The 11,998-nt window shown below is 43.9% G+C and overlaps 1 protein-coding gene across 2 annotated transcripts in view; it reads right to left on the reverse strand.

Annotated features, from left to right (window-relative positions):
* The window catches only part of LOC137634558 (uncharacterized protein C19orf47 homolog), a 32,597-nt gene extending 22,466 nt beyond the window's left edge, over positions 1 to 10,131 (reverse strand). Inside the window, exon 1 of one of the 2 annotated variants that reach the window (XM_068367008.1) lies at positions 9,993 to 10,131. The gene's annotated coding sequence lies outside the window, so the exon portion shown is untranslated. Of the gene's footprint in view, positions 1 to 9,850; positions 9,912 to 9,992 lie in introns of those variants that run through there. The other variant, XM_068367009.1, reaches the window with a different exon arrangement.
* Between the last annotated feature and the right edge of the window lie 1,867 nt (positions 10,132 to 11,998).

The raw sequence follows: 11,998 nt of genomic DNA on the forward strand, positions 1-11,998 counted from the left end.
TAGTATGAGCACCTGCATTCTTGCATCAAAGAACGCACCTAAGAGAATACAAATTCACCTGTTCAGAGCCGTGAACCGCGTATACACACCTCGATCAATGTAATACCCTCTGAAAAGGAGGTCTCACATGGGAGATCAGTCAAGTGGGTACTGACGGGAATAGTGTAAGCCCTCCAGAGGTACAAGGAGCAGCCAAGTCACCAAATACAAATAATCAACCTAGGGAAGCCCTTCACACCACTGAATCAAGTGACAGAAGGCAATATGAAAGACAGTCTCCTTGAAGGGATGATGAATTGAGAGACATTAGACCCTAAAAGCCAGGAGCTTTTATAGGATTCATCTTCATGCTCCATAATTTGTACCACGAACTAATTTTAGCTAGATCTCTATCAAGGGACCCAGCAATCCCAGATCTATTCAGGAGATGAAATTGAAGCAAAAAGAATATATCATTTGCAAATGCAACAAGCTTGCTTTCTAGGCCAAACCAGATATCATGTGTATATAGTATGTTATTTTTATTAGTAAAATAAATTTTTGAATATACTTACCCGATAATCATGTAGCTGTCAACTCCGTTGCCCGACAAATTCTATGGAGGGATACGCCAGCTATCACAATACTAGAAGGGGGTGTACTTACCAGCGCCACCTGTGGCCAGGTACTCAAGTACTTCTTGTTGACACCTCCTCAATTATTCCTCGGTCCACTGGTTCTCTCTGGGGAGGAAGGGAGGGTCGATTAAATCATGATTATCGGGTAAGTATATTCAAAAATTTATTTTACTAATAAAAATAACATTTTTCAATATTAAACTTACCCGATAATCATGTAGCTGATTCACACCCAGGGAGGTGGGTGAAAACCAGTGTACAAGATTAAAGGATAGCTAAGTATCCCATATTTCATATAACAGTTATCTCAAATAACAATGAAATAATAAGTACCTGGTAAGGAAGTCGAATAGAACCGTTACTCTGCCTCTTTATTTAAAGTTCGTCTTCCTTACTGAGCGCAGCGTTCCTCTTGGAGGCTGAATCAACCCAAAGGTGCCAAAGTACACGGGGTTGCAACCCCTACTAAAGGACCTCTACCAAACCTTTAACCCAGGCGCTTCTCAAGAATGAATAGACCACCCGCCAAATCCAAGGATGCGGAAGGCTTCTTAGCCTACCGTAACAACCATAAAAACAACAATAAAAGTATTCAAGAGAAAGGTTAAAAAAAGGTTATGGGATTAAGGGAATGTAGTGGCTGAGCCCTCACCTACTACTGCACTCGCTGCTACGAATGGTCCCAGGGTGTAGCAGTTCTCGTAAAGAGACTGGACATCTTTCAGATAAAATGATGCAAACACTGACTTGCTCCTCCAATAGGTTGCATCCATTATGCTCTGCAGAGAACGGTTTTTATTAAAGGCCATCGAAGTAGCTACGGCTCTTACTTCGTGGGTCCTTACCTTCAGCAATGCAAGGTCTTCCTCCTTTAAGTGAGAATGTGCTTCTCTGATCAGAAGCCTTATATAATACGAAAGCCCATTCTTGGACATGGGTCTCGAAGGTTTCTTGATGGCACACCATAAGGCTTCTGACTGTCCTCGAATAGGTTTAGACCTCTTAAGATAATATTTGAGAGCTCTGACAGGGCAAAGAACTCTCTCTAGTTCGTTACCTACCATGTTGGAGAGGCTAGGTATTTCGAACGATCTAGGCCAAGGACGTGAAGGAAGCTCGTTCTTTGCTAGGAATCCAAGCTGAAAAGAACATGTTGCAGATTCGGTTGTGAAACCAATGTTCTTGCTGAAGGCATGAACCTCACTGACTCTCTTAGCTGTTGCAAGGCAAACGAGAAAAAGAGTCTTGAGGGTAAGGTCCTTGAAGGAAGCTGACTGGAGAGGTTCGAACCTAGATGACATAAGGAACCTTAAGACTACGTCTAGATTCCAGCCTGGAGTGGAAAGACGACGTTCTTTAGACGTCTCAAAAGACTTAAGAATGTCTTGAAGGTCCTTGTTGGAAGACAGGTCCAAACCTCTGTGGCGGAGAACTGAAGCCAACATACTCCTATATCCTTTAATCGTAGGTGGTGAAAGGGATCTCTCATTCCTAAGATGTAGAAGGAAGTCAGCTATTTGGGTCACAGAGGTATTGATAGAGGATATTGAATTGGCTCTGCACCAGCTTCGGAAGACCTCCCACTTAGACTGGTAGACTCTACGAGTGGAAACCCTTCTTGCTCTGGCAATCGCACTGGCTGCCTCCTTCGAAAAGCCTCTAGCTCTAGCGAATCTTTCGACAGTCTGAAGGCAGTCAGCCGAAGAGCGTGGAGGTTTGGGTGCAACCTGTCTACGTGAGGTTGACGTAGAAGGTCCACTCTTAGAGGTAGAGTCCTGGGGAAGTCGACTAGCCATTGAAGTACCTCTGTGAACCATTCTCTTGCAGGCCAAAGGGGAGCAACCAGCGTCAGCCGTGTCCCTTCGTGCGAGACGAATTTCTGCAGAACTTTGTTTATTATCTTGAACGGTGGGAATGCGTACAGGTCGAGATGGGACCAGTTCAGTAGAAAAGCATCCACATGAACTGCTGCAGGGTCTGGAACAGGGGAACAATACAGCGGAAGTCTCTTGGTTATGGAGGTGGCAAACAGATCTATGGTAGGTTGACCCCACAAGGTCCAAAGTCTGTTGCACACACTCTTGTGGAGGGTCCATTCCGTGGGAATGACCTGATTCCTTCTGCTTAGGCGATCTGCTGAGACGTTCATATCGCCCTGAATGAACCTCGTGACCAGAGTGAGGTTTAGACCTCTTGACCAAATGAGGAGGTCCCTTGCGATCTCGTATAGGCTCCTCGAATGGGTCCCTCCTTGCTTGGAGATGTAAGCCAAGGCTGTGGTATTGTCTGAGTTCACCTCCACCACTTTGCCTAGCAGGAGGGACTTGAAGTTCAACAGGGCTAGATGAACTGCTAGCAGCTCCTTGCAGTTGATGTGGAGTAATCCTTGTTCCTCGTTCCACGTTCCCGAGCATTCCCGTCCGTCCAAGGTTGCACCCCAGCCCGAGTCCGATGCATCTGAGAAGAGATGAAGATTGGGGGTCTGAATGGCCAACGATAGACCCTCCTTGAGAAGGAGGTTGTGCTTCCACCACAGGAGAGTGGTCTTCATCTCTTGGTTGATAGGGATAGAGACTGCTTCGAGAGTCGAACCCTTGTCCCAATGAGCTGCAAGATGGAATTGAAGAGGGCGGAGGTGGAGTCTCCCTAGCTCGACAAACAGGGCCAGTGATGAGAGGGTCCCTGTGAGACTCATCCACTGTCTCACTGAGCAACTGCTCCTCTTCAGCATGCTCATGATGCACTCTAGGGCCTGGCTTATCCTGGGGGCCGATGGAAAAGCCCGAAAATCCTGACTCCGAATCTCCATTCCCAGGTACACAATGGATTGGGAGGGAATGAGTTGAGACTTCTCTATATTGACTAATAGACCTAGGTCTCTGATTAAGTCTAAAGTCCAATTGAGATTCTCCAGACAACGACGACTCGTGGAGGCTCTCAACAGCCAGTCGTCTAGGTAGAGGGAGGCTCTGATGTTCGACAAGTGTAGGAATTTTGCTACATTCCTCATCAGATGAGTAAAGACCATAGGAGCTGTGCTTAGGCCAAAACACAGGGCTTGGAATTGGTAGACAACCTTTCCGAAAACGAATCTCAGGAAAGGTTGGGAGTCTGGATGAATAGGAACGTGAAAGTATGCATCTTTCAAGTCCAACGAGACCATCCAGTCCTCCTGTCTGACCGCTGCTAAGACCGACTTGGTCGTCTCCATCGTGAACGTCTGCTTGGTGACATACTCGTTGAGAGCGCTGACGTCCAGCACCGGTCTCCAACCTCCTGTCTTCTTGGCCACAAGAAAGAGACGGTTGTAGAAGCCCGGGATTGATGGTCCCGGACTATAACCACTGCCTTCTTCTGCACAAGTAGCAACACCTCCTGGTGCAATGCTAGCCTCTTGTCCTCTTCTTTGTAGTTGGGAGAGAGGTTGATGGGCGATGTGGTCAGAGGTGGTTTGAGGCAGAATGGAATCCTGTAACCGTTCCTCAGCCAACTGACAGACTGGGTGTCTGCACCTCTCTTCTCCCAGGCTCGCCAGAAGATCTTGAGTCTGGCTCCTACTGCTGTCTGGAGATGCGGAGAGTCAGTTTTTTCCCTTAGATGTCCTGGATCCTTTCCTAGACTTGCTCCTGTGAGAGTCTGAACGGGAGCTTCCTCGGCTGGGGGCTCTACCACGAAAGGGCGGTATGAACCTCGTAGCAGGGGTATCAGCCACTGGGGAGCGATAAGTCTTGGGGACTGAGGTAGCAACCTTAGACTTACGAGCCGATGAGGCTACAAGATCGTGTGTATCCTTTTGTATCAGGGCAGCAGACAAGTCCTTAACCAGCTCTTCGGGGAAGAGGAACTTCGAGAGCGGAGCAAAAAGGAGTTGTGACCGTTGGCAAGGTGTAATGCTGGCGGAAAGGAAGGTACACAGTTGTTCCCTTTTCTTCAAAATCCCTGATACAAACATCGACGCAAGCTCACCCGATCCATCTCTAATGGCCTTATCCATGCAGGACATTAATAGCATGGCAGAATCTTTGTCCGCAGGAGAGGTTTTCTTGCTGAGGGCCCCCAGGCACCAGTCGAGAAAGTTGAACATTTCAAATGCTCTAAACATTCCTTTCAGTAAGTGATCCAGGTCTGAGAAGGTCCAACAAACCTTAGAGCGCCTCATAGCAGTTCTCCGAGGCGAGTCCACCAGACTTGAGAAGTCAGCCTGGGCAGAGGCAGGTACTCCCAAGCCTGGTGCTTCCCCTGTGGCATACCAAACGCTCGCTTTCGAAGTGAGCTTCGTTGGAGGGAACATGAAGGAAGTCTTGCCAAGGTGTTGCTTAGACTGCAGCCACTCCCCTAAGATCCTTAATGCCCTCTTAGAGGATCTAGCTAGGACTAGCTTAGTATAGGTGGACTTAGCTTGTTGTACGCCCAGCGAAAACTCAGATGGCGGAGAGCGGGGAATAGCAGAGACAAAGTGGTCTGGGTAAACCTCCCTAAGTAGAGCCAAGACCTTACGAAAATCAATAGACTGTGGAGAAAGCTTGGATTCATCCACGTCTGATGAGGGATCCAGGTGTGCCTCCTCATCATCCGAAGCTTCATCACCAGAGTGTAGCGAAGAGATCGGACAAGAATGCTGAACTGCAGAGTCAGAACGAGAAGGAACAATATTAATGGTTTCCTCTTCAAGTGACTGTTGAGGTAAAACCTGAGGCTCAGACTGCAAAGGCTGAATAACAGACGAAGCAGAAGGAAGGCGCATGGGTGGAGGAGGCTGACTCCTAGCATGAGAGGATGAACCCAAGGATAGCGCTTGCTGAGCGATCGGCGGAAGCGGAGTAGCAAGTTCCTGTTCCTGTGGTATGAGCGGAGCATGATGAGGTTGAGGCTGAGCAGAACAAGGTAAATGTCTCGCAAGCTGAGGCTCCTGAGGCGCAAGGCCAAGGTGTAGTGGTGCTTGCCTTGTGGAGGGTTGAGCTCGCTGCAGCGAGAGCTGAGGAGACTGACTCATGGACGGGAGAGGTTGTTGTACCTCAACCGAGAGTTGCACCACTGGTGGAGCAGCAAGGGGAGGCGGAGGAAGAGAGGTATAATCCTCCTGATCCCATAGTAAAGGTTGCCTAAACGAAGGCGGAGGCTTAACACCACTGGGAACAGCAAACTCAGAATGTGGCTCAACATCGTACGCCTGGCAGGTGGTACTGCGATCAGGCGGAGCGAGCGCAGGCGGAGCGAACGCAGGCGGAGCGAGAGCAGGCGGAGGGAGTGTAGGCGGAGGCGGAGGTGCAACACTCTCAGCCCGACACTCACGCATCAAGTCCGAAAGCTGTGCTTGCATAGACTGAAGAAGAGTCCACTTGGGATCGGCAGAAACGACAGCAGACTGAGGAAAAGCCTTAACAGTCGAGCTCTGTTGTGGCAGAACCTTACTCCTCTTGGGCGGAGTGCAGTCGACAGATGACTGAGGCGAGTCAGAGCTGAGCCAATGACTGCAACCTGGCTGAGCACTCGCGGACTGGACTCTGCGTTTAAGCGGTCTCGAGACCTGAGACCAACGTTTCTTCCCAGACAGTTGATCAGCGGACGAGATAAAGACGGGCTCAATCGTCTGCAGGTGGGAGTGACGGTCTTTGGAAGACACGCCCGCAACCACCGAGGATACTTCTGTGCGCCTAACAAGGCCTGCCGAACCCTTATGCCCTTCGACATTGCTTCTCCCCTGGGCTTGGGAGCTTGCAAGAGGTCCCGGACTGGGAGGACGACTGGCTCGCACAGAAATATCCTCACGCACCACACTGGCACTGACACTAGCACTTGGCACTGCACCGACACTAGCACTCGTCACAGCACTGGCACTAATTCCACCCACTGCACTTTTGACCTTAAGCTCCTTTACTTCGGCCATCAGAGACTTATGGTCACTTACCACTGACTCTACTTTATCGCCTAAGGCCTGAATAGCACGCAAAACAACAGTCATATCAGGCGGAGGGCAAACAGTAGGTTCGGGGGTAGCCACTACAGGGGTAGGAAAAGGTAGGGGATCATGAGGTGAGGAAAACAGAGAAGAGTGAGAAGAACTCCTCCTAACTCTACCTCTCTCTAACTTAGTTGAATATTTCAAAAGTCGGACAAATTCCAATTCCGAAAGTCCGGCGCATTCCTCACATCGATTTTCTAACTGACAGGGTCTGTCCCTACAGTCAGAACAAGCGGTGTGAGGATCTACCGAGGCCTTCGGAATACGCCTATTGCAAGACCTACATCGTCTATGGGAGGGGGCTTGCGAAATGTCAGACATCTTGAATCCAAAGAGTTAGCCAAAGGGGGTTCCAAAATCAAGCAAAAATTCGTTAACCGTTAATCAGGACTATATAAAAGCTATCTAGCTAATATAAGAAGGTTTCCAGTAAAGCGACAGCCGTTAATCTGAGAGAATACTTCACCAATTAGCCGTGAACAAACTCGAAGATCATAAGCGTATCCCAGAACGTCTTGCCGGAAGCACGACAGAGGAATAATTGAGGAGGTGTCAACAAGAAGTACTTGAGTACCTGGCCACAGGTGGCGCTGGTAAGTACACCCCCTTCTAGTATTGTGATAGCTGGCGTATCCCTCCATAGAATTCTGTCGGGCAACGGAGTTGACAGCTACATGATTATCGGGTAAGTTTAATATTGAAAAATGAAAAGTAATTGGCCAAAAACACTACACAAGCTTTGTGATTAACACAGTCAAAGGCAGCACTAAAATCAACGCCAATCATACTGACTTCCTGACCATAATCTAGGGATTTCTGTATAGCATTGGAGATCAGCACCCAAGACCCCTCAACATTAAGCTAGGACCAGGGAAGGCCTAGCAATGGATACTGATGATTCAGCAGGTAGACCTATAGGCTCCCCCAAACCCCTCCTTCCATAGCTCACAATGATGGTGACGTTGCAGACACTACAAGAAATTATGGTAATTGTTTACAACACCACGCTCTCCATTTACTGCAAAATAATGCAATCCTGCCGTTCTCATCTTCTTGCACAGTAATTAGATGATTATTTAAATTCAGGGAAAGCAATAATTAGCAAGATATGTTGAGGAAGGGGGAAGGGGTTATAAAAGGAAAATAGTTTGGTTTCCTCACTTAACGACTTGGAACTGACATGTCAACATAGTCAACCAAAGAGAATTCGTGATGCCAGCGTACATAAACAGAAGTTCGTGATGCCAGCGTACATTTGATATACTGTATATTCAAAATATACTTAATTAAACTCGAACCCCCGTCCAATCAAATTGCCAGGCAGGGATGTTTTCAATGGGCTACCACAACCCTAATCCTTGGCTTCTTCCATTAACATCCCTTAAACACAACCATGTTTTCAACCTGAAAGAAAAAGCAAGACTAAAACTGACAGCTGAGAAAGCCGAAAAGTATGTTAACACTGTTGGGGGGGCAGAAGTCAAAGTGGGGGTTACTCTCTATCTGTTAAGTGAACAGGCCCTACCCTCTGCCCACCAGGCACCTAAGTTTACCCCCATCAAAATTTTTATATTGTTTCATCTTCGCTGAAGTCATAATCCTATTTAAGGTAGATGGTTTGTATTACATGAAGGAACAATAACGAATTCCCCTCTAATTATTTTCATTAAAATTGTTCAAAGCACCTATAAATACATCAGGAACTCTTAATTGCTTCAATGGTAATATTGTAATATTCTATAATTTTACTAATAATGGATATCAAACCATCCAAAGCATACAAATATGTCTGGAAAACCCTATTTTACCATGGTTCGATAAATTTTTATATCAGAATAATATCTCTTATGGCTATAAAAAAAAAAAAAAAACGGGAATAAGGTGTTAAAAAAAAGGGGAATAAAGTGCAATTATAAGTGTTTTGAATGTTTTTGATGATGACTTCTGGCAGAAAACCCGTTTTTGAAAACCTATTATTTTGCGCTAAATATCTTCATCAATTACATTCAAAATACCTTAATATATACCGAGGATATTATCTTTGTAATAAAAAAAGGTCATTGTAATCAAAACTGAATACCACTAATGAAACACTATCAAAACACTGGAACTTTAGGTTGCCAGGACTTCCAGACGCAGCTGTGTTCATCATATTACAAACAACGCCTTACTCAATTGAGCGGAATCATTATAGAACACAGGAAAAGCTTCATTAATGATGAAATGGGGCTTTATACAGAAAAACTTTTGTTTCCGTCACAAATAGTTAATAAGATACTGTATACCCTAATATATCCTTCAGTAATGGGGCCATCCAGAGGTAACCGGGGGTTTTGGGCAAGGAAAATAATGGTAAAACTAACTTCTTCTTTATACATTATTCTATAGAATGCATAATAAATCCACAAAAAAATACACATACCATTGGCATTCTATGCTCCTGAGTTATTTCGCATTTGTCTGTTTATATCTTACGGTTCACTTGTATCCACATGTAAGGTAAGCCATTATTTGAAATTTACTTTAAGGGCCCAGTTATAGTTACACTGTTAGTGCATATAAAGGAAATCCTAATTTTTTATCTACTTTTAAGATTTGTGACCTGGGAATGAGGTCAGAGGGCCTTTTAGGACTGTGATCTGAGATGGGGGTACGGGGGCTAGCCCCAGGCTTCGTTTGTGACCTGGGGAATACTAGGTTAGGTTAGGTGTATTAAGTTTTGTGGCCTTTTGAACAAATCTCAAAATTTAGATTTACATTCAGGAAAAACTTTCCTTATAGGACTAACTGTTTTTCCTATGGTTAAGTGTATTTGCAATAAATTTTAACTTTATTCCAATCATAAATAATCACGTTTTTTCCAGTTTTCCCTAACCCAAAGCCAATGGCTCCCACCTGTGTCCGTTGGGAAGGGGAGGATTAAGAAAGAACGGCTTATTAGCAGGGGGGATAATAGGAGAACGGCCTGTTTACAGCGAAAATAAAGATAAAATTCGTTGAAACCACACAATTTACAATACGATAAGTTGTTTTTACTAGTAGAAATGTTGTTCTGCGTTAAACTATAATTTAACCTTTATTACCCCGAGATTCATGATTATGGGTTTAAACGAATGCACTACAGTAGTAATGATTTATCGAAATATGCCGATTAAAACCACTTAGGGAAAATTATCACTATAAAATAAAACCCATGGTTCGAATAGGAAGAGATGTTAAATATTTTGTTTCCAATTGGTGATCAGAGTAATAATAATTCACAGTTACTAACCTAGAATTTGACTCTTGGCTACCAGCCTAATAACTTCCTTTACCACGGTAACATGCCATCAATTCCAAAGAACTAACTCTCGTTGGCTTTTAAACAACCTAAGAGTAGCGTGGCAATTAAACAATAACTAATGATTACCTACGTTTAGCGTATGCTCTTTGGTCTATTTCATGGTCGACGTTTTACTTGAAACACTAACATAATACAAAGACAAGCGGCCGCAGTTCAGAGTTGGAAGGACAAAGTTCCACTTCTCACAGACTGTAAACAATGGCTCGCCGTAATTCTACCGCCTAGAGTACGTACGATTAACAGGGTTGCCAGATGTTTGAGCAGGAAAATAGACAGGCTTCTCCGAAAAATAGGACAGAAAAGGACAAACGCATTTTAATTTTATTTCCTCTTCATTTCTTTTGAATTCTTTTACTAGCTTTAAAAGCCGGACCTTTAGGTTATATATAAGGACTATTTAAACGAAGACTGAGATGGAACACAGACAACTGAAAAAAAAAATCACTTTAAATGCACATAGCTAAGAGGTTCCATTAAATAAACACAAAGAATTTCACGAAATATGAAATCGGGAAGAACTGCACACGCACTTTAATTACCGGTTAATGACGATAATGTATGAACGTCTGTACGGACTCAGGGCGGGTAGGCCTATACTGTTTTGCTCGATTGCCGTGAGCAGAGTCAACTCAACTGGAGCTATAGGCTACTAGTCCGTACAAAGGAACGAGTACCTGCTATATACGTGTCTCCCGAGAGAACTAAGGCCGATAAAATCTTGATTGTTAAGGAAAATTCGACCTTGTCGATCCGAGTAAGCTTTAAGTTAATCCTCTGTCATTTATGAACATCTGGTGTTAAGAGGACCCCTCATCGGTAAAGGATACTAAGCTGGGAACGCTAATCCAGGTGTCTGTGACTTATCGCATTTATATCTTTCAAGGACATACTTTTTGAAAAACATTTAAGAACGCATGACCATCATTTAGCATCACACACAAATATGAGGATAATGTATATAGCTACGGTATATCTTTTTCTATAATAAGTTAAGCACCATATGTTACCTGGCATTCTTTTCCAAATGAACTGTTATAATACCAAGAATAGATTTTTGCATCCGAAAAAACAGGAATATCGTGCGAAGGAGTGTACGGTATATGTATTTCTATAGTAAATAAGGCAATACATTAACTGGCCTTATCTTTCACTTAAACTCATGAACTATGACGTATCTAGCTTTAAACAAAACAATTATTAAGTAGATATTATCCGCAAAAATATTTGAAATCATAACCATCATAATGAAATAATTAAATATTAAGAAAATAGTATATATTTAAGTAAGATATATGTACGGAAATTGAGTGGCTGTTTACAACAGGAGAGGTTAGCGAGAGGAATGAGATCAACTCACAAATATAGGATTAGTGACCCTTCAATTCACCTCCCACTGTGTCCTGAGTTCATCTGGCAAATGTCGGAGCTTCTGTTTCTGTAGCGGCCTTATTTCTCTTTAAAACAAATCTGATAGACCTGTTTGTGTCCTCCATGCACGTGTTTTAATCTCCACAAAGTCCGCATATCTATCTCCCACATCTATAACAACAACACTTTCGGTGGTCGTGTTTGGAGGCATTTCGCGTTTCTACAGGTATCTTGTTTCTTCATGTTCCGCTAGATTAGTAAAAGGACTACACAATAGGGAAAGATTTACCCCTGCACTAATTAAATTACACTGGCTACCGGTAAAAGCGAGAATTGAATACAAGCTACTCTTACTAACGTTTAAGATACTGAACCAAAATATCTAAAAGAATGCCTGAATAAACTAGAACTAGAAACAAATGTTAACACAAGACACATGAGTGACAAACATAGGCTATCTGAACCAAGAACAAATAGTAAATTTGGTGAAAGGGCTTTTAGCTACTGTGCGCCTAGACATTATAATAAACTGCCAACTGAAATGAAGGACCTAAAGGAAGCAATTGAATATAAGAAGAAACTAAAGACATTACTTTTCACAAGATCATATGATTTGGAAGATGCTACAATCAAAGAATTGTATAAGTTATAATGAAAATGTTTCGTTAGATGATTAATATGGACCCGCCCGAGAAGTAATTTACTCGA

Source organism: Palaemon carinicauda, chromosome 44 (assembly GCF_036898095.1).
Source record: "Palaemon carinicauda isolate YSFRI2023 chromosome 44, ASM3689809v2, whole genome shotgun sequence".
Classification (NCBI taxonomy): Eukaryota; Metazoa; Arthropoda; class Malacostraca; order Decapoda; family Palaemonidae; genus Palaemon; species Palaemon carinicauda.